The sequence below is a fragment of the Gadus chalcogrammus genome, chromosome 4 (assembly GCF_026213295.1).
Source record: "Gadus chalcogrammus isolate NIFS_2021 chromosome 4, NIFS_Gcha_1.0, whole genome shotgun sequence".
Lineage (NCBI taxonomy): Eukaryota > Metazoa > Chordata > Actinopteri > Gadiformes > Gadidae > Gadus > Gadus chalcogrammus.
This window is the reverse complement of record NC_079415.1, coordinates 834,370-857,131: the sequence shown is the minus strand read 5'-3', so window position 1 is coordinate 857,131 and position 22,762 is coordinate 834,370. Positions and strand designations below refer to the sequence as shown.

General features: G+C 41.1%; 2 long non-coding RNA genes and 1 pseudogene across 6 annotated transcripts; all 3 read left to right on the top strand.

Annotated features, from left to right (window-relative positions):
- The first annotated feature begins 903 nt into the window (after positions 1-903).
- LOC130381854 (putative nuclease HARBI1) lies at positions 904-2,139 on the top strand (annotated as a pseudogene).
- A 5,458-nt stretch (positions 2,140-7,597) lies between these two features.
- Positions 7,598-7,930, top strand: LOC130381860 (uncharacterized). The gene is made up of 2 exons (XR_008895492.1): positions 7,598-7,695; positions 7,808-7,930. It is a non-coding gene; the product is annotated as an uncharacterized LOC130381860 (long non-coding RNA).
- An 11,461-nt stretch (positions 7,931-19,391) lies between these two features.
- Positions 19,392-21,064, top strand: LOC130381857 (uncharacterized). Of its 5 annotated transcripts, none has more exons than XR_008895487.1 (4): positions 19,392-19,817; positions 20,089-20,139; positions 20,490-20,718; positions 20,933-21,064. It is a non-coding gene; the product is annotated as an uncharacterized LOC130381857 (long non-coding RNA). The 5 variants fall into 5 exon arrangements; XR_008895488.1 differs by having other exon boundaries at positions 19,392-20,139; positions 20,490-20,551; positions 20,638-20,718; XR_008895484.1 differs by having other exon boundaries at positions 20,089-20,718.
- The last annotated feature ends 1,698 nt before the right edge of the window (positions 21,065-22,762 follow it).

Here is a 22,762-nt window from a genome sequence, read left to right as displayed (position 1 = left end):
TGCACTCCTGACCATCCCTGGAAGAAGGGATCCCCTACACTGCGTTTCTTCTCAAGATTTCTTCCTTGCTGATTCAAGGGAGTTTTTTCTTGCCCGTGTGGGGGCATGGGTAAAGGGGGGTGGCACAAATATTTGGCCTGTTAAGCCCTTTGAGACTGTAATGGTGATTAAGGGCAATACAAATAAAATGTAATTGAATTTAATTATTGATATACGCTCCGAAGTTTGGCCGATGATGTGGAGAACAATCGTGTTGAAGACACAGATGCAGTAGATAGAGTGCGTGTTCTGGGAGATAGGATAGACGACTTATCCTCACTGGTACGTTTTGAGGCCAGTGTGGTAAACACAAAGATTTCCCAAGTGCTACAGGCACTGGGTGTGAAACATAGGGTCGAGAGACCCACCGTGGAGATACCTTTGGAGGCAATAGGAAGTGACGTAGTTCACGCCCAGACACTGATTGGCTGATACGTTTGCCATTTTGCATATTGACTTTTTGGAAAACGTTTTGGATTACGTTTTGGAAACGTTTTGCCAAATCATTTGCAAAGCGTTCGTTTTGCGGATTGAAATGAGTGGATTGCAATCACGGGGACGCTTTAGCTTTTCAATTTGAATAAAGGAACTCAAAGAATTTGACGAAATGTTATTCTATTTTCATTGTTATAACTTTTGCAAATTTAATTGAGGATTGCATTGTCCCTCTGCATATTAAAATACACTTTGAATAACGTATTTACAAACTACATTATCAAATTGCATAATGAACTGTCAATTGCATAATTTAATTGCACATTGCATTGCCATTTGAATTTTGCTACATATATGCTTCAATAATCCCTGGCTGCTGCAATGTAATGTTCTGGTGTCGGCAGATCCGGGGTCAGATAGACAGATAGTCAGTCTGGAAGCCAAAAAACATTTGAAAGTCAAATATGGATATGCCTTTTGCGTTTTTCGTCTTTTTTTTTTGTGTGAAATTATTTTGATATGTATTGATTTTAGCATTCTAGTTCATTTCACATAGGATAGCCTCATCCAATCAGGGGCCCGTTTCAGAAAGCAGGTTTAGTGAAAACTCTTAGTTAGTTAACCCTGAGATGAGGGAAACTCTGGTTTTTCAGTTTCACAAAGCCAGTTCAGCTTTACTCTGAGTCAGTTACCCTGGCAACATACTCCATGAACCTAACCTGCTCGCTGGCAGGTTTTCTTCAACTAACCCCGAGTTTCTCCTGCTCTTAAGTTGAAGCCTGCAGACTGAAGGCAGTGGCAGACATGGCATGTCCTTTTATTGAAGAGCCAGTTGATGTCGAGGCGCAGATACTTGGATGTTTTATCATTCCCTGATGAGTAGCTACCTGTTTGAGCGTTTCCGTTTCTCTGCATCATCAATAATTTATATAAACAATATTCTCAGCCCTCACATCGCTCACATGACACATCGTGGACACGCTCAGTCCCGAGCAAATTCTTTGTATTGCACTTCGTTTTTTTGCCAACGGCAGTTTTTTGTATAACGTCGGTGATGCAGAGCATGTGTCCAAGGCAACTGTCTGTCGGGCTGTCCGAAATGTTGCTTGCACTGAAACGGCTACTATGCACGTTTGTAGTGTTCCCAAGTCACAGACCCACCAGACTTCTCAAAGAAGAGTTCCACAGAATTGCAGGTATCAGTCTAAGCAGTAATTCATTTATGTCATAAAGCTTTGAGACTTGAAGCACTAATCAGTCAATTTGATATATTTTAGGGTTTCCAGGTGTGATTGGCTGCATAGATGGCACTCACATTCCTATCATAGCTCCTTCAATAAATGAAGGAGATTATGTGAATAGGAAATCTGTCCACAGCATTAATGTACAGGTAGGCCTAAATAGTAGCCTTTAACATTCCAAATGAAATATGCTTCACTATACAGCTAATTACTGTTCTCCACTGTGAAGATCATATGTGACGCAGCCCACATGATAAATAATGTGGAAGCGAAGTGGCCTGGGTCTGTGTATGACTCACGAATGTTTCGTGAGTCTACACTGAGTGCCAGATTTGCCCGTGGTGAGTTTATATATATAGTTTATATATCCAGTATATAGTTATATCCTATGATCAATATTTTGTTTCCTCCTATTACAACTGAAACAATAAAGTGTATCTTGTATTATCACAGGAGAGTTTGATGGTTACCTACTCGGAGACAGAGGGTACCCCTGCCAGCGCTATCTGCTGACCCCTTACCCTGACCCTGAGCCTGGCCCACAGCAACACTACAACTTGGCTCACTGCAGGACACGAGCCAGAGTGGAGATGACCATCGGCATACTCAAGGCCCGGTTCCAGTGCCTTCGTAGGCTCAGGGTCACCCCGGAAAGGGCTTGTGACATTATAGTGGCATGTTTGGTTCTCCACAACATTGCCACTATTAGAGGAGAACAATGTCCTACTCTTTCCCCCTATGATCCAGATAATAATCCTGACCCCCCTGCTGATGCACGAGATGGAAGAGCTGTTAGAGACATGATATGCTTCAATCATTTCTAACTGACTCTGCCTTTTTCTGTTGGCTATAATGGAGGTCAAATTTTAAGATAACCAGAAAACACAAATCTTTGTTTAGCAGATTTCCCTAATTACTTAAATATATCTATCACATGTTGAATGCAGCTACTAAATGCTGTTTAATGAGGGCAGGCTAAACAACATCACAATTGCTTGTACTTAAATTATACCTTATCTGTTTGAACTACATTTTTATATTTCATTTTTAGTTGCAGCCAAGTCCGTTTGGGCCTGTTGTGTTGCAAACACACAAACACACATATGGAATATAATTGTTGAATAAGTGGAATATTCAAGAGAAAACATTTTCTTTTTCTCAAATACTCTGACAGCTATTTTTTTCCACGCGAGCTCCCGCTTTTGGCTGCTGCCATAGTATTGCTTTTTTAGTAAAAATATATGCTCGCTTTCTGCATATGCAGTCATTACGATTTGCAACTCCGCTGGGGAGGAGTAGGAGGATCGAGGCTTGTTAGTACTTGTTGCAAAAAAAAGCCCAGTAGCTGCACTGGGTGTGATGGTAACAAAAAACAAAACGTCTGCATAATAACACAAAAAAAAAACAAAAAAAATCAAGACATCACACCCAAAACTCAGAAGAATGTAACGGACAGTGTGGGATCTTCTGGTAGCAAAAGCGCAAAAAACAACCAAACCATGTGATTTGTATTTTCTAGTCCAGGCTACGTTGAGGACTGTACTTTCACATCATCCACTCCCCACCTCTATAGTGTTCCCCCGCATATAAGTATATCTCCCACATCTCTTCCTGAACTCCCCCCACCCCCCACCCCCTAGCCTTTATACGAACCCTTTCACAATACTACAGGATATTTTAAACCAGACGGAATACCTCTTCTCGAATCAGGATTTCGACCCCTGCACAGCACTGAGACCGCCCTTATTAAAGTTGTAAACGACATCCGTCTTAACACAGACTCTGGCAAAACCTCAATACTAATGCTACTTGACCTCAGTGCTGCATTCGACACTGTAGACCATACATTACTTCTGGAAAGGTTAGAAAACTGGTTGGGGCTTTCAGGCACTGTCTTAAATTGGTTCAGGTCCTACCTACAAAATAGGAACTACTTTGTTTCCATTGGCGACTTTGTATCAGAATCAACCAACGTGACATGTGGAGTCCCACAAGGTTTGATCTTAGGACCCTCTTTATTCAACATCTACATGCTCCCACTAGGGCAAATCATGCGAAATAACAATATTGACCATCATTGCTATGCTGATGACACGCAAATCTATGTATCGCTATCACCAAATGACTATCGGCCCATAGATCTGCTGTGCCAGTGCATTGAGCAAGTGAAGGAATGGATGTGCCGAAATTTCCTTCAACTAAATGAGGACAAAACAGAGATAATTGTATTTGGTTCTAAAACGGAAAGGCTTAAAGTAACCTAACACCTTCACTCTCTGTCCCTGAAAACCTCAATCAAAGCCAGAAATCTAGGGGTCATCATGGATTCAGATTTACATTTTGACAGTCACATCAAATCAGTTACAAAATCGGCATATTATCACCTTAAAAATGTAGCAAGACTTAGAGGGCTCATGTCCACCGAAGACTTACAAAAACTTGTACATGCCTTTATCACTAGTAAGCTTGATTACTGCAATGGTCTCCTCACAGGTCTCCCAAAACAAACTCTGAGGAAGCTTCAGCTTGTTCAGAATGCTGCTGTTAGAGTTCTAACAAAGACCAAAAAATTTGATCATATTACACCAATTCTGAAATCGTTACATTGGCTTCCTGTAGGTCAGAGAATTGATTTTAAAATCATGTTGCTAACCTATAAATCCCTACATGGTTTAGGCCCAAAATATTTAACTGATATGCTTCCACTACATCAGCCTTCTAGACCACTAAGATCCTCTGAGACCAATCTGTTAATTATCCCCAGAGTAAACACAAAACATGGGAAAGCAGGATTTAGTTACTATGCAACAAATAGCTGGAATAAACTCCCAGAGGATTTAAGACTTGCCCCAACTCTGAGCACCTTTAAAACAAGACTGAAGACTTTTATGTTTGCTATAGCCTTCTGCTAAAATCTTAAATACATTGCACTTTCTAAAAAGCTTTTTAACTTTGCCTCTATTTTCTATTTTAATCCTTTTTCTAGTTTACCCATTTCTTTGCATATGTTTTTCTTTTACTTATCTATTATTTTATTTTATTGTATGACAATGTTTATATGTGAAGCACTTTGAGTCTGCCTTGTGTATGAAAAGTGCTATATAAATAAAGTTGCCTTGCCTTGCCTTGCCATGGTGAATCATGTTATCTGTGTTCCATTGATGAGGGCTTTTTATATCCTCATGCACGAGCTTCACTCAGTTACCTTGACCTTGAGCTGGTTTAACATACTCTGAGTTTAATCCTGCGCTCTGAGTTGGTTGACTCAGAGTTCAGGGTTGAAAAGCAACTCTGGGTTTTCGGTTTCAGAACAGTGGGGTGTTCCACAAAGCCGGTTTTATCACATAACCGGGTAAGTTAACCCAGGGTTTGCTGTAACCCTAGGTTTTCCGTTCCAAAAGGATCACGGTATGTTAGTTGCTATAGCAACATATGCTCTGAATCAAACCTGGTCGGACCAGGTTTTGCGCAGGTTAAGTTTGAAACATAACCCGGTTTTGGGTATTTCCACCGGCGTTCACCGCAGATTTCATGTGTTCACAATGGCATGCCCTTTTGATGAAAGAACTGCTGATATCAGAGCGCAAATTATACGTGCAATCCACCGGGAGCGATTGATAAGACCACGGCTCGACATCTTGGCATATTGGATGACTTTTTGCTGGAGTGGAGAGATATAGATTCTCGCGCAAATCTTTAATATATTTAAATAGCCTTACATAGCCAACACTACCAATCGAGGACCTGGCTTCAGTTCACTCCAGACTATTTGCGTAGCCCTCCGTTTTTTTCAAATGGTAGTTTTATCTATAGGCTATAATGGCTATAATGCTGGAGATGCTGAGCACATCACAGTCGTTTCAGATGACCCATCCAAGATTTGTATCGGCCTCCTATCATACAAAGAGCAATATTGTCTGAGTACTATGCCGAGAGGCATTTACAACATAAAGTATAAAATAGTCCCAACGGACTTGCATCCACTGGAGAATGTTCGATCGTAGCCGGCGGCTTCATTACAAGCACTGATCCATCTTGATCTGTGAAGTCGATGAATTGTCACTTTTAGGTTTTCTACCCAGTTACCAAAAAAAGAAACATTTGGAATAGTATGCGCTGTGGAAAGCACACGGTTTGCATGTGTTACTTTAAAAAGAGCTGTAGTCTGTTGAGCCCTCAGGTGGTCAGGGAGGGCGTTCCATAGTCTAGGGGCAGCAGCAGAAAAGGCCCGATCACCCATGGTGCACAGCTTCGTATGTCGGGTATGGCCCATGACTCTCTGAGGTGGTAGGTACCTCCAGGTACCCCCTCCATGCCACAGCTCCTCCACCGGGGTCAAGACAATTTGAGGGCCAGATCCAGTCTGCCGACTGTCGGCCTTTTCACGATTGGCTTAAAAAAATGGCTTATTTAAATTTATACCAATACGATGGTGGGAAAAGCTTACCAGTTTGTATGTTTTTTATAGCCTACTTCATTTTGATACTTGATCCTCTGACCGCTTGGAAGCAATCGGAGTACATATTGTTTTAGAAGAAAGGGGTTATGTGGTAGGATCTTTAAGAATGCTTAACTGGGATATTTATATATTCATGGCTCAAATATTAAGGATCATGCTTTTGGCGTGTAACTAACGCATTTACGCGGTCAGCGATCCGCTGCCAGGCTTTGGTTCTCCGGGTTCCAGAGGTTTTAGCGTTCCCTTTTCTTGTGATAATGTCCTTCTCCTCGTCATAGCTCTCCAGGAGAACCTGGAGTTCCATTTCATTGAAATAAGCGGCCCGTTTCGCCATATCGATCAGGGTTTCCATGATCCATACATCACGTCTTTTTAAGTTTGGCGTGGACGCGCACAACCCTGTGTTAACCAACCCCGAGTTGATTGAACTAATGCATAACCGCTGCTGTGGAACCGAAAACTCTGGGTTGGTCGGCACAGGGTCAATCAACCTAGAGTTCAGCGTTAACTCAGTGTTTGTTAAACCTCCGTTCGTGGAACACCCCTCTGGTGATCAGCGTTGGGTTAATCAACTCTGAGTATGTTCACTCTGGGTTGGGGGCGTGCCTGTTGACTATGAAGAGCCATCATCAATGGATCTCTGATAACATGATCAAACATGGACCAAAAGCGTAGATCCACTTACTTTTCCCCCACGGAATTGGAAATTCTAATGAACGTGTATGCCGAGCAGTTACCCATTTTAACAAAAAAAAGCAATACCGCTGCGGCAGCGAGAGCGCGCGAGAGAGCTTGGCAGGAAATAGCTGAACAAGTCAATGCGTGAGTCAAATAAATTAGGAAAATAAAATAAAATAAGAGGAAAGTTTAATATCTTCCACTTATTCAATATGTAAATTGTGTGTGTGTGTGTGTGTGTGTGTGTGTGTGTGTTTGTGTGTGTGTGTGTGTGTGTGTGTGTGTGTGTGTGTGTGTGTGTGTGTGTCAATTTACGCAACCCGAGTTGCCCCACGAGGACTTGGCAGCAAATGAAGTACAAAAATATAGTTTAAACAGGTAAACTAATGTTCAATTGAAATCAAATCAATTGTGCTCTTTTGCCTGCTCTACCTAATTTAACAGCTATGTTCAACATGTATTATATATTTGTATACTATATTTAAGCAGTAAATGTAAGTAGTAGGCCTACATTTCCCAGCCATCCCAACACTGCCAATATTTAATAGGAAATTTTAGATATATTAGAAGGCTACACCTAGGCAAAATGCATTATAAATATATATGTGTCTTCAAAATAGCGCTTACTGAATATTAGGGTAACATTTTCCTCCATGTTAGCAAATCAAAAAAATGCAGAGGCCCGGCAGACTGGAGGGGGTCCACCACCTGCAGCCCTCACAGAGGCTGAGGGGATGGCCCTCAGCCAACAGAGTATGCGTCCTGTGGCTGAGGGCATCCCTGGGGGGAGCTCCTCTGATCCCCCCCACCCCCCAGGATAGAAGTGCCTTTACAGTATAAGAGGTTGGCTATTCAAAATAATTAAATATGTACACGCAACCCAGCGCGTTGCAAATTAGATGGGGCAATATTCTGGCTCAAGTAATAATTGCACTGTCTAATCATCTTCTTCCAGTTACTGATGGCGTCATCGCCCTACTTGAACCAGATGCCCTCACCAACCTCCATGCAATTGTAACAATTCAAAAGATGCAAAAGGATGCTTTGGAGATCCAAATTTTGGAACATAAGTTATAGGTGGGTGCAGTGGTGTAGTGGTCCCTGGAGAAGTGGGTATACTCTAAATGTTTGCCCTTTTTTTAACGCAGCCCAGAAAAACACCCTTTTTTAGAAACAGTGATATTTGAGACTACTCGTTTTAGTTTACTTACATTGGCACATAATTTCTGCTGCTTGATCTCAGGGAGGAAGGATTATGAAATGACTAAACAAATACTGGCCCACAGAGTGAGAGACAACTATTCCTTATTCCTGGAATGACACTTATCTCTCACATGGCAAATCAGTAATTTCTTTTGTAAACGGTGTCTTTGAACAGCTGATTCAAAACACATAGCATGGGCCAGAGTGTGCCACTATTATGAAATTAACATGACTTGATCAGGAGCAGTTTGTAGGTATTACTGGTCACACAGGCAGCCAGCATGAATGTAAAATATAGATGAGGCAAACATGGTGTTTCAGTAATTTTTTGAACACTTATTTAAATAACATACTACTTTTGACAATGCATCCTTATTCATATTTCACCTTAGATTAAACATTCGATTATTTCTCTTCCACAACAATCATCTCGTTAGATGTATAATATCAATATATATATAAATATCATATGATGATTGAACATCATCATTCAAATTATTCAACAAAACAATATGTAACAAAACAACAATATTTAGTTTACGAAGAAAAAATATAAATGCATTTACAACACATCAACTGTGGTATGCTCTCTGAGCCCAGTACTGGGTTTCTAACCATGATCATACTACAGTATATTCCAGACAGACTTGCTTTCTGCAGGAGTTTTCACACTGCACTGTCTAGAACGCACAGAAGAGGCAGCCCGATGGCTCTTCAACCAGGTCTCAAACAGCCTCCTCTCCGACGGGGGCGGGGGGCAGAGCGGGCGTCGACGGTAACTGTACCGGTGTACGATCGCTAACATTAACTGCTGAGCTGCTGGCTGATATTGATTCGCGAGGACGTTTGAAATTGTCAAATGAAATTTTTGTTTGGATAGCTCGCTTCATTTTACCGGATTATTATAGAAGATCATTTAAAGTAAACTTGTAAAAGTAAATTTGTCTTTCGCGATATTTACTTCGGCATGACCCGCCTTTCTCTCCCTCCGATTGGCTCATTCGTCGTCATGCCTACAGTTAACCAATCTAATCAGTAAAGGCAGCGAGTATTAGCCAATAAGTGGCAGAGTAGCGTGGGTCATGGCTTCACCGGGGAAAAGTGCGCGATTTCGCTTGCAGATACTACTGAATTGTGCGCATCTGGGGGGGTTTAGAAGTGGGTATACACAATGCTGACTGAAAAATAAGTGGGTATACGCCGTATACCCGCGTATACCCTGGACTACACCACTGGGTGGGTGAGGTGCAAACTGGGATAGGCTACTGTTCCCTGCTCTAAAAACATACCCAATATAAATGACTTTTTTTTTTTTGTGCTTTCAGGAAATAAAAAAATCCTCATAATAAGTAGATTGTCTTTATTAGAACACGGGCTGTGGTGGGACAAGTTATTTTGTTGAACAGTTTACTCAAAGGGTTTTACTTCAGTGAACAATGCAGACGATTATGCTGAGCATGTGCATGTAGAGAAGAACAGCATCTGGTTAAAAGCAGTACCAGGGTCTTTTCTGCCTTGCATTCTTAAAATGAGTTTCTTGACTTGCAGCAGTTATAGGTCCGTGGTTAGTCAGCTACTCTGATCATGGGAAAGCCACAACGTTGAAGTGACTGTAGTACAGAGCGGGTGGGATGCACGGGGCGGATCATTCTGCACATGCGTTAATTGCGATAAAAAATAAAAAAATAAACTTAAAGCATGCCCCCGGTGCGTTTGACAGTTAACATGGGGGCTGAGAAGGTGGTCTAAATAAATGATAGATTGCGCTGAAAAACGATAGCGCTCGTGAAGAAAATTATCAGGAAAATAAAGTATATCCAACCGGGGTCTTAATAATCGTTCCTCACGGAGATTCCTTCTGAGGATCGCAGCCTCTACGTCCACAGGCTCTCGTAGAAAAGGACATGCCATTTCTAACACTTCCTTCTGTCGGAGAGCTGCCTTCAGCCTTATAGACAACAAACTCAGAGTAGGTCTAACCACCTCCCGAGCAGGTTAGGTCCACGGCGTATGTTGCCGCAGCAACTAACTCTCGGTTGCGCTGAATCTGCTACCTGAAACGGAAAACCCAGAGTTTCCACTAACTCAGAGCGAACAAACTCGGGGTTGCCTCAAAACCAGCTACCTGAAACAGGGCTCTGTTCTGAAACCGAAAATTCAGAGTTTTACAGCTCAGAGTTGGTCAACCTAGAGTTAAGGTTTTAACTTAGAGTTTGTTGAACCTGCTTTCTGAAACGGGCCCCAGGTATGGAAAGCCAAGAAGGCCACAATTCGGACCTAGATTGGCGCGGTAAAAGTGCAAAACCGTACGGTTTTGCAAGAATTCCGTACGGAATCCGTACGGTTTCCGTACGGTTTCCGTACGGATTCCGTACGGATTCCGTACGGTTTTGAATGACTAATAGCCGCGGCTATTAGTCATTCACTTCGGCTATTAGTTATTCACTCCGGCTATTAGGTATGCAGAACGAGCCCCTCCCCTTCTTTGCTTGACCACTAAGTTTGAAGGCTGTCTAACCAATCAGTGAAGAGAAAGACCAGACTAAAGTAACGCATTGTCGAAACTAGAGCGGCAGTCAGTGCCTCCATGTTTCGCCGTAACATAAGGCTGTGTTGTCTTTACTAGTTTCACTACAATGTAATGACCACCACTAGCTAGTGGAAAATATATTTGTGTCTAGTACAGTGATATATTTGTATATGTTAGGCTATATATTGAGATGGCAGTGTGCGAAATACCCATCATTATTCGGGGATGCCCTCATCCCCAGATTGTTCGCGATATGCAGTAGCCAGCTCGGCCATAACATTACAATATTTCATGGATGCAAGCAAGCCAAGACAATCGATCTATATCTATAGCCTACATGACAACACGCAGACACACACACACACACACACACACACACACACACACACACACACACACACACACACACACACACACACACACACACACACACACACACACACACACACATTAAGCACACATTAAGCACACATTAAGCACACTGGTAAAGCAATAGGAGCCTGCATTGGCTAAAGTTGTTGGGATGCACCTTATTTTATAACAGGGAGGGGCAAAGTTGTGCATTACAATGCAAACACGACAATAATTGGCACCGTTCTTGCGCACTCAGAAGAACATGCAGTAGGACCGATCTTGTGACATTATTTAACCATCCATCTACAGCCCCCCATCTTCATCTGCCTGGAAGCTGCCTTCTCCGGGTAAAATTCGTCCTGAATGGGCTTCCTTCCAATCGGGCTCTGCTCCTCACATTAAGCATAGCCCAACTTTACCCAAGACGCAGATGTTTTATTCACTGTTATCCCTCAATAACGTTTATTTGATGTGTTGTTAATCATGTATGACTAATGCTGCCCTACTGTGTGAAAGGTGTGAAACGTTGGGATAGCTTATGGTCATGATGCTTACGTTGAGAAATATGTAGTAGGCCTACTGCTTAGAAATGAATTTTTATGAAGCTTGTTTATATGCTATTTCCCATGATGATAAATTAACATTTCATTGCTGTGAGTTGTGAAGATTATACAAATAAATAGTAAATGTGCTGAATCAGAATACTCATTTCCCATGATGATATATTAACATTGCATTGCTGCAAGATTTGTGAAGATTATACAAATACATTTTAAATCCGCTGAATCAGAATATTCTATTAAAACTTTAGTGATGGATTGTAAATGCCCTTACCGAAGTACTGTACAATAAGTGCAATTTGGAGGTACACTTGTATTTCACTTGAGTATTTAATTAAACCGACTTATCTCCAGATGTTTGCAATAAACTGGAGGATGACGGGAGAAAATCCTGAAAAATAAATGATTGAAGAGCCCCCCATGATCCGCTCGGAAAGTCATAGTCACGCTGATTACAGGTGTTTTTAAAATGCGTATACGGCTCTCACATGACAGCCACGCAACGGACACATCATCTTGCATCATTTGATTTATTGCTGTATAGTTAAACCAGCAAACCATCGCAAGGAAATGTAACAAAGCTGTAGCTGAAAGATTCATCCACAAACATCAGAATAGAAAAACACTGGCAGGGACCATTTCAGCGCATAATGACTACTGCTGCCTATGCGTGTGGCAGTAATGCAATTCTGCTGAATTATTTGGAGGACTTATAGCCTACTTGTAGTGAAGTATTTTTAACAGTGCGGAATCTACAGCTGGTCACTTTCACTGGCTAAGCAAAATTAATCACGAACAGTTGAACCTCTGAATTGATCCTGAAAGCCTATATGTCCTAGAATAATTCATTTGTATTCCGTTTTAGGCCATCTCACTAAAGGTCACTTAGATTTAGCCTATTCAAGCTCACCAAGTCCAGTATTCAGAATTCAAAGCATTTATTCACAAATACGTTCTATTTTTTTGACAAGCGGAGCCGACAGTCCGGTGCAAACTATGCAAATTAGCCATGTGCACCAAACAGAAGATAGACGCAATGTATAGAACTGATTGTTGTGCATTATTGTGGATATGTAGGCTGGTTAGTTGTGGTTGTTTGTGGTCTTAGTGAAACAGCCTTGCCTTGGAGTTGGAGAAGTTGGAGTGATTGTGTGAATGTGCGAGAGAGAGCGCACCTGCCGTGGTGATGTTGGGCTTGTTGTGGGCTTTTATGTGATCGATGATGTATCTGTCTGATCGTATTAGCTGTAGATGGATGGTTAAATAATGTCACAAGATCGGTCCTACTGCATGTTCTTCTGAGTGCGCAAGAACGGTGCCAATTATTGTCGTGTTTGCATTGTAATGCACAACTTTGCCCCTCCCTGTTATAAAATAAGGTGCATCCCAACAACTTTAGCCAATGCAGGCTCCTATTGCTTTACCAGTGTGCTTAATGTGTGTTTAATTGCGTGCGTGTGTGTGTGCGTGTGCGTGTGTGTGTGTGTGTGTGTCTGCGTGTTGTCATGTAGGCTATAGATATAGATCGATTGTCTTGGCTTGCTTGCATCCATGAAATATTGTAATGTTATGGCCGAGCTGGCTACTGCATATCGCGAACAAACTGGGGATGAGGGCATCCCCGAATAATGATGGGTATTTCGCACACTGCCATCTCAATATATAGCCTAACATATACAAATATATTTTCCACTAGCTAGTGGTGGTCATTACATTGTAGTGAAACTAGTAAAGACAACACAGCCTTATGTTACGGCGAAACATGGAGGCACTGACTGCCGCTCTAGTTTCGACAATGCGTTACTTTAGTCTGGTCTTTCTCTTCACTGATTGGTTAGACAGCCTTCAAACTTAGTGGTCAAGCAAAGAAGGGGAGGGGCTCGTTCTGCATACCCGGAGTGAATAACTAATAGCCGGAGTGAATGACTAATAGCCGCGGCTATTAGTCATTCAAAACCGTACGGAATCCGTACGGAATTCTTGCAAAACCGTACGGTTTTGCACTTTTACCGCGCCAATCTAGGTCCGGATTGTGGCCTTCTTGGCTTTCCATAAGCGTCTGTCTCGTACGTTGTGGAATGAGAGCTTGTGAAGGGACTATTGCGCAACGCAGGAGGGCTTGCTGCGCGCCTGCGTGCTTGCGCAATAGCGGGCCTGAGAAGGCAGTATCGTATGGAAGTAAATCTGTGCCATCGGGTTTTGAAAATAAAAACACATTGAATTATAAGCACTGAATATTTATGCATTGAAATAACCTATCTGGATTTTTTGCCTCTGAATTTAACTCTTTACATTTTGAATATATCATGTTCACCTTTATTTTTCAATGTTAAAAAATTCAACGTTAAAAAATTCAACGTTAAAATATTCAACTCAAATATTTTCAGCGTCCAAAAATTCAGTCCGCCAAAGTCACCATCAAAATTCAGTGTACGAAATTCAGTGTTAACATCCGGGGACCCAAGAAAGAGCAATCGATCCTAGATGCTAGATCGCGGTCAAACGAGTGTGCGCGTCGTTGGATACCTGACTCTCTCACGCGGGAAGGCAAAACAGATTTAGCCATGTCCAATGGCAACAGCAGCAGTAATAGTGCTGCCTTCGGTGAGTACATTTTATATATATGCCATTCGTATGGGTTGTTTCTGTAAGATTCAGCAATGGACAATACTAACGGACACTTGTACATAAGAAGGAGATCGAATTGAAAAATAGGGGTAGTTCGGAATTTTGGACATAGGGCCTGATTCCCAAGTTAGCCTTGGTGTTCTTTATCATTGGAGACTAGGCTAGCTAGGCTAGCCACAAGTCAACGGGCATATTTTGATGCTGGTTTATAACGTCTTTATTGAAGATTTCAGGGGTACAGTTCTAACAGTCAGGTTTATAATATGTAGCGCCACTAGGTGGCGCCTCCCTCTTCTTCACGTACAGTGAAGAAGTGCGTGCTCTTTCGCTCGGCTAGAATAAACAGCTGTATACGATCGAAGTCTCCCTTTTTAATATGAGTTATTTAGTTACTGATTTGTTGTAGGCAGGAATCCCGGACTTTCCACCTGTGTGTTAAATATAGTGCCGTGGAGACCTGGCGTGGTATGGTCAAAAGCTTATAGTATACTAAAGTACCGTGAGGAGAATCTCGCATGTTGCCTCCTTCATGCTAACCCTGACCTACTGTACCATCGCACGTTACACAGTATGTGGATAGACCAATTGGCTCTATCAAATAATGCTCCCACTGCAGAATCACGTTATTATACACCACTACTCACCCCATGTACATTGTTTTATAACGTATATATTGAAGATTTCAGGGGTGCAGTATGTGCAATCTATGTAATGTAAAAAAAAATAGCACTTCAAGAAAAAACATAAATAATCAATTAAACTAAATAAATAACATCAACTACAAAAGTGTAGCAAGTATTGTTAAAACTTGTACATATTTGTGAATGGGATTTTGCATGGGTTTATATATGCAATAGCTAATAATTATTCAAAATATCCAATAATACAAACATTTTATTTTGAGTTACGTTATTTCAATGCATAGATATTCAGTTTAGAATTCAATGGGTTTTTATTTTCAAAATCCGATGGCACAGATTTACTTCCATAAGTGATGCACAACACTGCTTAGAGGGCTCAAAATTAACACTCGCCAAACTGGGTAAAGTAGACTAGTCTTAAGTTATTGAGTCCACCCGCCACTTTGGCTGGACACATCTTGTCCTTCAGCTGCAGAGAGCTGAGAGCAGTCAACAGTAGCCTATATAGACACATTTTGAAATAAGCCATGGAAGAACTACTCCAAAAACATTCACAACAATCTATTTAATTTATCCTAGATTGTAGAAATATGTATACTAATTAATTGAATAGGCTGTGTTCAATGTATAAAGTTTGGTTTTAATTAAAAGGAAATGTTCTAAAAATGTTTATCATTATTATGATAATTATGTGTATAGATAAACAATATACAGATATAGATATTAATATTATTGTTCTATGGGCCAATGGACCAAGAGGACATGCTCAAAGGTAATTAGAGTGAAATGCAAGGGTTATGGTTATGCAATATCACACTGTGCTACAAAATTTATTTTTATGCTACTGAATTTTTGTGCTTGCTGGCACCAGTGCTACCACTTAAAAAAAATAAGCGAACAGCCCTGGATATGCATTTATAGTTCTTCCTTAATGTATTTACTGTTTTTATATTCTTGCTTTTAACAGGATGAGTTGGATGACACTGCACAGGCCTGGAACACACACACCATCAGGCCATCGAAAAACCTTAACGTCCCCAGCGGTCGGCCGAACGTGATGTTTGCATTACCTGAACTCTATGGGACAAGAGACTTCCTTTCCCCAATTGAAGATTATGATTTTCAACTGTGCAAAAATGAATGTATCTTTCGCCAGACCAAACCGTGTGATCCAGATCTATATGAACTATGCAACATCTTTATGGCTGAGTCCAATCTCACTCTAGCAACAGATTCATATCAGGCAGTGAATTTGTACATGCACCTCAGAGAGGCCATCAGGGCATGTGTGTAGGTCAGGCGTATTTAGTTGTGTCTTGTGTTGAGCTTCGAAGTGGCAGGATTTTTTGGTCACATAAGTAATTCACCTTGCTGTCCTTTTCCTTTATAAGTTTCCTTTAAAGTCATAGCTCAACATCTCTAGCTTTTGGCAAATGTTATATTCCTTTAAACGATAGTTTAGAAACACAGAAATTAGGGGGGGCTTTATAGCCTGTAAAAAGTAAATCAAATGTGTATCAATTTCAGAACTTTACTTTAACAAATGTATCACTTTTTTCAGTTAGAATTGTGTTTAACAAAAAAGGTAACTGGCTTCAGTAACTAAATGTGAATACTTTCTTTCATGATAGAATATCATTGGATTTCAAATGATGGGACCAAAAAAATGTATGTATCTATCGAACTCTGAACTTCTGATGGCCAATCAGTACAAATATTGACATGTTGCCGACAGAAAAGCATTTTGAAATGATCTGCATTTACAACCTGTCGTTTCAAATACTGAGAGAGGGGTTAAAAAACGACAACACACGCTATTCATGTTTTTGTTGAGAATGGAAGATTTTTTATTACTGTAACTATATTGCTATCCCGTATGTGGAACTCTGAATAAACAAAAAATTGCCAAACAAGTTTAGTGCTGTTTCCTGATTTTTTTCTCCATATTTTTCACTGGCCACATTAGCTAGATGAAAAACTTAATGAATTAATGATTGTACTTGTTCAAGAACAATTGACTTAATTATTCTTGTAATCAAACTAGTATTACTTTTCATACCATGACAAGTTCCTGCAGACTTCTTCTTAATGTCACATAAATGTTGCTAAGGTGTCAAGACAGCTGATTGTATACAGCAGGGGGTGCGGTCGTCCTGCCGGTAGGATGACCTGAAACCTGTATAAAATCAGCTGTCTTGACACCACAGCAACATCATGTGACATTTAGAAGAAGACTGCAGGAACATTTACAATCAAAACATGTCAGGGTATGAAAAGTAATACTAGTTGTATTATTATGTACACTATCTATTATCTACACTGGAGTTAGTTTCGTCGTCTGAGACGTCTCGCCCTACGTGACACTCCTCTGAGATCGAGCTCTTTCAACAACAACCGCACATCCTCTTTCCTCACACGCAGTCGATGCTCCCTGCATTTAGCGTACATCCATCGGTACCCGTGAAGGTGTCCAGAGTACTGCAGTTGGTCGCTAATAAAATCCACCAGGACCCACAGGTCAGAGTACGCCTTGCGGCGAGAGTGTCCCCTATCTCGCAGTATCCTCTTCAGATGTCTCTCACTTATGTGGAAGGCGTGCCTACTGGCAAGTATTGATTTGATGTCCGAATATTTGAGGCCAAGCTCAAAATAAACATTGATAAATCCCCCAAACTCCATCGTTGTGGTGGTTAGTTTTTTCCTCTGACCCGAATGACGCGACCACTCGTATGACCGCGATCTAGCATCTAGGATCGATTGCTCTTTCTTGGGTCCCCGGATGTTAACACTGAATTTCGTACATTGAATTTTGATAGTGACTTTGGCGGACTGAATTTTTGGACGCTGAAAATATTTGAGTTGAATATTTTAACGTTGAATTTTTTAACGTTGAATTTTTTAACATTGAAAAATGAAGGTGAATATGATATATTGAAAATGTAAAGAGTTAAATTCAGAGGCAAAAAATTCAGGTAGGTTATTTCAATGCATAAATATTCTGTGCTTATAATTCAATGTGTTTTTATTTTCAAAACCCGATGGCACAGATTTACTTCCATAGTATCGCTGTCAATCTGTCCTTGGGAAAAGTAACGTGGTGCCGAATTGAAAAAGGAACTATGTTTCGTTACCATATTTTCAGTAGTTGCTCGTAACTTTACTTTTTACATGAAAAAGTAGTTAGGGAACTGTATTAACGCATTACTTACTTTGTTACGCGTTACACACAACATTGTCTACCGGTCACACCGGTCTCACGGTAACGTCAAAATCCATACCGTAGCGCAAATTCACACCGGTATACGTTCAGCACCGTTTCTACCGTACACCCCTAGTAGGTACCTTACCTCCTAGCAACAATACGTCTAAGGTTATACATCGTGCTGGTGTCATTAATACCCTTAATCCATGAGTCTGCTGTCACACGGTCATGAAGCAGGTCTCGTACCATAGAGGACAGGATATGGTAAGGCTGCTGAAGGTGATGTGTGCTGTTTATACCTGTACAGAAACTGCATCTGACGTACTGGGCTGTTGTAGAGACCCCTGTCTGACTGTTGGTGGCTTCCACACTCGAGCACCTGCTGACATAACTGGCTTTAGGTTAGGATGTAACCTGCTAACTATTACCAACTGACTATATGAGTTAGGATGTGACCTATTAACTACAACAAACAGACCATATGTAAGGATGTACTAGATTAACTATGACTAACTGACTAAAAGGTAGCTTAGAAGCTATTAACAACGAGGCAGTATAAAACCTATTACTATTAACTTACTATAAGGTAGTATTTAACTTTCTGACTTACGATAAATTAATATTTAACCAAATAACTACTGATTGACTCTAAGTAAGGAAGTATCCTACTCACTACTAACTGACCAAAAAAGGTAGTATAAGCTACTATCAACCAATGAAGTATAAAACCTAACTTACATACTATATCTGACTAACTATAAGTAAGGATGTATGCTACTAACTCCTACTAACTGACTATAAAGTAGCATATAAACGACTCACTTCAACTAACTGACTAAAATGGGTAATATAACCTGCTAATTTACTATGAGGTACAACCTATTATTAAATATGTTTATGACAGGTTTTCCTTTTTTCAGATGCAATAAAATCCCTTTAAATCAATAAAACCCCTTTTTGTTTCTATATCTTTGGTCAAATGATTAAGCAGTATATTAGGGTGACCAGATTTGAGTTTGTGAAAAAGAGGACACTTCGTCGCGGGGGGGGGGGGGGGGCGAAAACATGGGTATTTTTTCTTTAGTTCGTCCGTGAACTTACATTTACGTTTAGGCATGGCTGCAGACAGTGGCGATCCTAGGTCCAATTGCGCCCCGGGCAAGAATGTTGACGGGGGGGGGGGGGGGGGGGGGGGGGGGGGGGGGGGGCACACAAATATGCGACGAGGCAAAAAAAAATAAAAAGATAATAACAATAATATATATATATTTTTTTTTTGCGACGAGGCAAAATACCGGACGTTTTTGGAATCCCTGCCGGACGCATTTTTTAGGTCTCGAAAAGAGGACATGTCCGGGAAAAAGAGGACGTCTGGTCACCCTAAGTATATGCAGGCTAATGTTGGATGTTAAGGTGTCAGCTGGCACGGTAAGAGGCATGAAATCGCGGCCACTCTGCTTCGTTGTGGTGACACACGCATCGGATTAAACTGTGCATGTAAACGTACTAGTACGTCTAAACTAACTAGTATGTTTACATGCATGGCAGATCAGAGAATTCTGTCAGTTCGGTCGCGGCGCAACGAATGAATAAAGATCGTTAGCACTCTGAAAAACAGATGACAGATGTGCCCTTAGTCACTACTTTATTACCTCGTTGATGACCAACGTTTAGGAAAACATGTACTTTTAATTCACCCTTGGGTGAAATCGAAGCGTAGTGTGTACTGAATGCGTGTTGATGATGATGCATATGAATTGCAACTTACACGTCTTCCAAACCTTTTCAGTACCCTGGCACATGCTTTGTCCAATGGACCATGGAAGGGACTTTACTTGGCTGACGAGGTAAAACGTGTGGCTGGCGCACGATTCATTGCATCTCGTAGAGTAGCATTCACTGGTAGACAGGCAGGCCTCTAGATTGTTTATTATGATTTAATGAAGTGTTCCTATGTGACGCTCATGGGCCCTGGTTGCTGCTAAATGCTTGTTCAAAGTGCATTGTGCACTTTTTGTATGTAGCTACAAAATGAGGGTGGATATCACTTTATAGTTTATAGGCATTATATACTAATAAGAATCATTGACAAATCACATTCCCCTTTTACCACCACAGGACGCACCTCACCAGTATCAGAGCAACATCTGTGGGGTGTTTATGCTGATGGTGAGATGCATTATTTTCAGAAATGATGACTGATGACTAGTTTGCAAAACAACTAACTCATTTGTATGTTAATTTCAGTACGCAATGTATTCTACCCTCAAAAGCAATATGATTTCAGTCATCTCAATCAGATGTGTAGCATGAAATATAAGGCTTTTAATAATCTAGTCATCCTTACTGGAGGCTACAATTAACATGCATCATAGGTCATACACATTATTTGTCTTCAGGCACTGCACTTACGGGAGGAGATGGCTACATCTTCACAATAATTTACACTGCTAAACAGTACTGTAACATGGATTTGTATTAGGCTATGAAGTCATTTAAAGCATAACTTTACTTTTCAGGGGGACATGCTCTATCAGGAGGTGGTGGTTGGACAGCTGTTGGAGACCTTTATGCTTGAAAGGTTTATATACTGTGTCCATGTTGCTATTTACTTATTTTTGGTGCTCACGAAGATCGTAGCCAATACACTTGTCTCTCTGTCTCTAGCCCTGCAGAACTAGCTGGCTCCTTCTCACCCTCTCCATCTCCCCATCTCAGTTACACCTTCCAATCACTAAGCAGTGAAAGGTATTGCATACTATGTCAATACTTTTCTATTTACGTATATTCTCTCTTGCTCTTTCTCAGACTTTTGATCGATCAGTGATTGCCTTTTTGTTTAATGGTGTGGGTTGTGTTGGTCTGGGCTTGTGTGATTGAATTGAAGGTTGATTATAATCCCTGTTTCTCTCCCTCTCTCTCGCTCTACTTCACTCTTTTTCGGCTCTCTCGCTCTCTCTAGCCCTGCAGGACTAGCTGGCACACCAAGCTCACCCTCTCCATCTCCCCATCTCAGCCACACGCTCCAATCTGGCACAACAGAGGACAGGCCATTCTTACCAACCTAAGTCCTTCAGTAAATTGTACAAGAGACGCTGAGACTACATGGCGATGCTTGGCGTGTTCAACAGGGTTTCAAACACATTCCGAGAACTAATCAAGCCTCTCCATCATTCCATATATATAAATGACAGTTTGGCAGGGGACATTAAGCTTAATAAAGACAATCTCATCTACATAACGGTTAGAAAGATTTACAACAATGCAGGCTGTGTCAGTGGCCTTGCGCTACGCCTCAAAGGCTTCTCAAAAAAGAAGAATTGGCCAAGCGCACCCCTGGTACTGAGGCACGTTGCATATGGCAGGTTTGTCATAAAAGATGTCTGCCTAGCATAATGTTCTTTTATTACTCCTTTTTCGTTTTATTTGGGACGTCATTTTTGCAATCCCTTTCATTTGTAAATGTACATACTACTGTAGTAAATGTATCTGCCCAGAAATGCTGGTATTTTATTACTCCTTTCTTTTTTGTTTTTGTGACAAATGCTATACGATGTATATAACATACATTTGTGCCTACGATGTATGTTGTAAGGTTAATTGTTACAGAGCAATTACTGTATTTTGTCTTTATTGAAAACATTCAATGGGAAAAGTAAGTGAACACTTGGAGTCAAATGGCCTACTGTTTGAGCCTTCATAGTGTCTGGTAACTGGATTTGAACTGCATAATGTCCCAAGTGTTATTTTAATCTATTAATTATTTAATTTGGGCATATTCTTAAACAACTATATCAAACATCTCACTTATACCTAATACCCTACCTATACTAACCCAGAAGATAATGAACATGAGATCATGGAGCCTCCCTGTAATGATCGTGTTGCATCAAGTTTGATGCAAAGTTTGGGCCGAGATCCGACACATAAATGTAAGCCAACATTCTGTAGGCCCAGCTGGCTAACGTACCCGTATTACGAGATCGAAGAAGAAGGGGGCGCTAACGTCAGTTCTATGCTGCCAATGCTACTAGATCGACGAAGAAGAACGGGGCGTTCCAGCCTGCGTAGACGAAAACGCCCATCACACGAGAACGCCGGGGGGGCGTTTTAGTCTGCGTGAACGAGAACGCCCACGACACGGGAACGCCCATTTGTGTCTGCAGTCGGATGATATTGGAACACGGCAGCGCCAAACATTTCACTGACGACTGCTTCCTCAACTTGGGCCAATACAGAGCTGGACTTGCTCAACGTCTGAAAATCAAGTCTGGATCAGTACCAACTCTCCTCGGCTCAGCTACAAACCTCGAAAAAGTAAGTTAACTAACGCCATATCATTGTGTTGCTTTACTGTATATGGTTACCTTGTTAGCATAATGTTGCTTTAGCATTAGCGCTACAGCTAACAGCCAAGTTATTGTCGCTAATGTTAAGGTAGATAGCATCAGTTATGTGTGTAAATACCATGGACCTATTATAGAGAAAGGACAGTGGACTAATACATGGCCGCCCATTCATTCCTATAAATACACGCACTGTAAGTCGAGTGTGCATCTCAGCAAGCAAGGGGCATCACACGAGAATGGGCACAATTCAACAAAGGGGCTACAGGCAATGATCTCTACTGCTTGGATACCAAGGGAATGCAATGTCTGCTCACCATACAACAAACGAATACAACTGTATTTTACCGGCCACTGGACCGCAGTAGTTCTAGCGTTTTACTGATGAGGAGATTGACCTGTTAAACTCATCCTAAATACATATGGTGCGTTCGGGGCAACCCTTG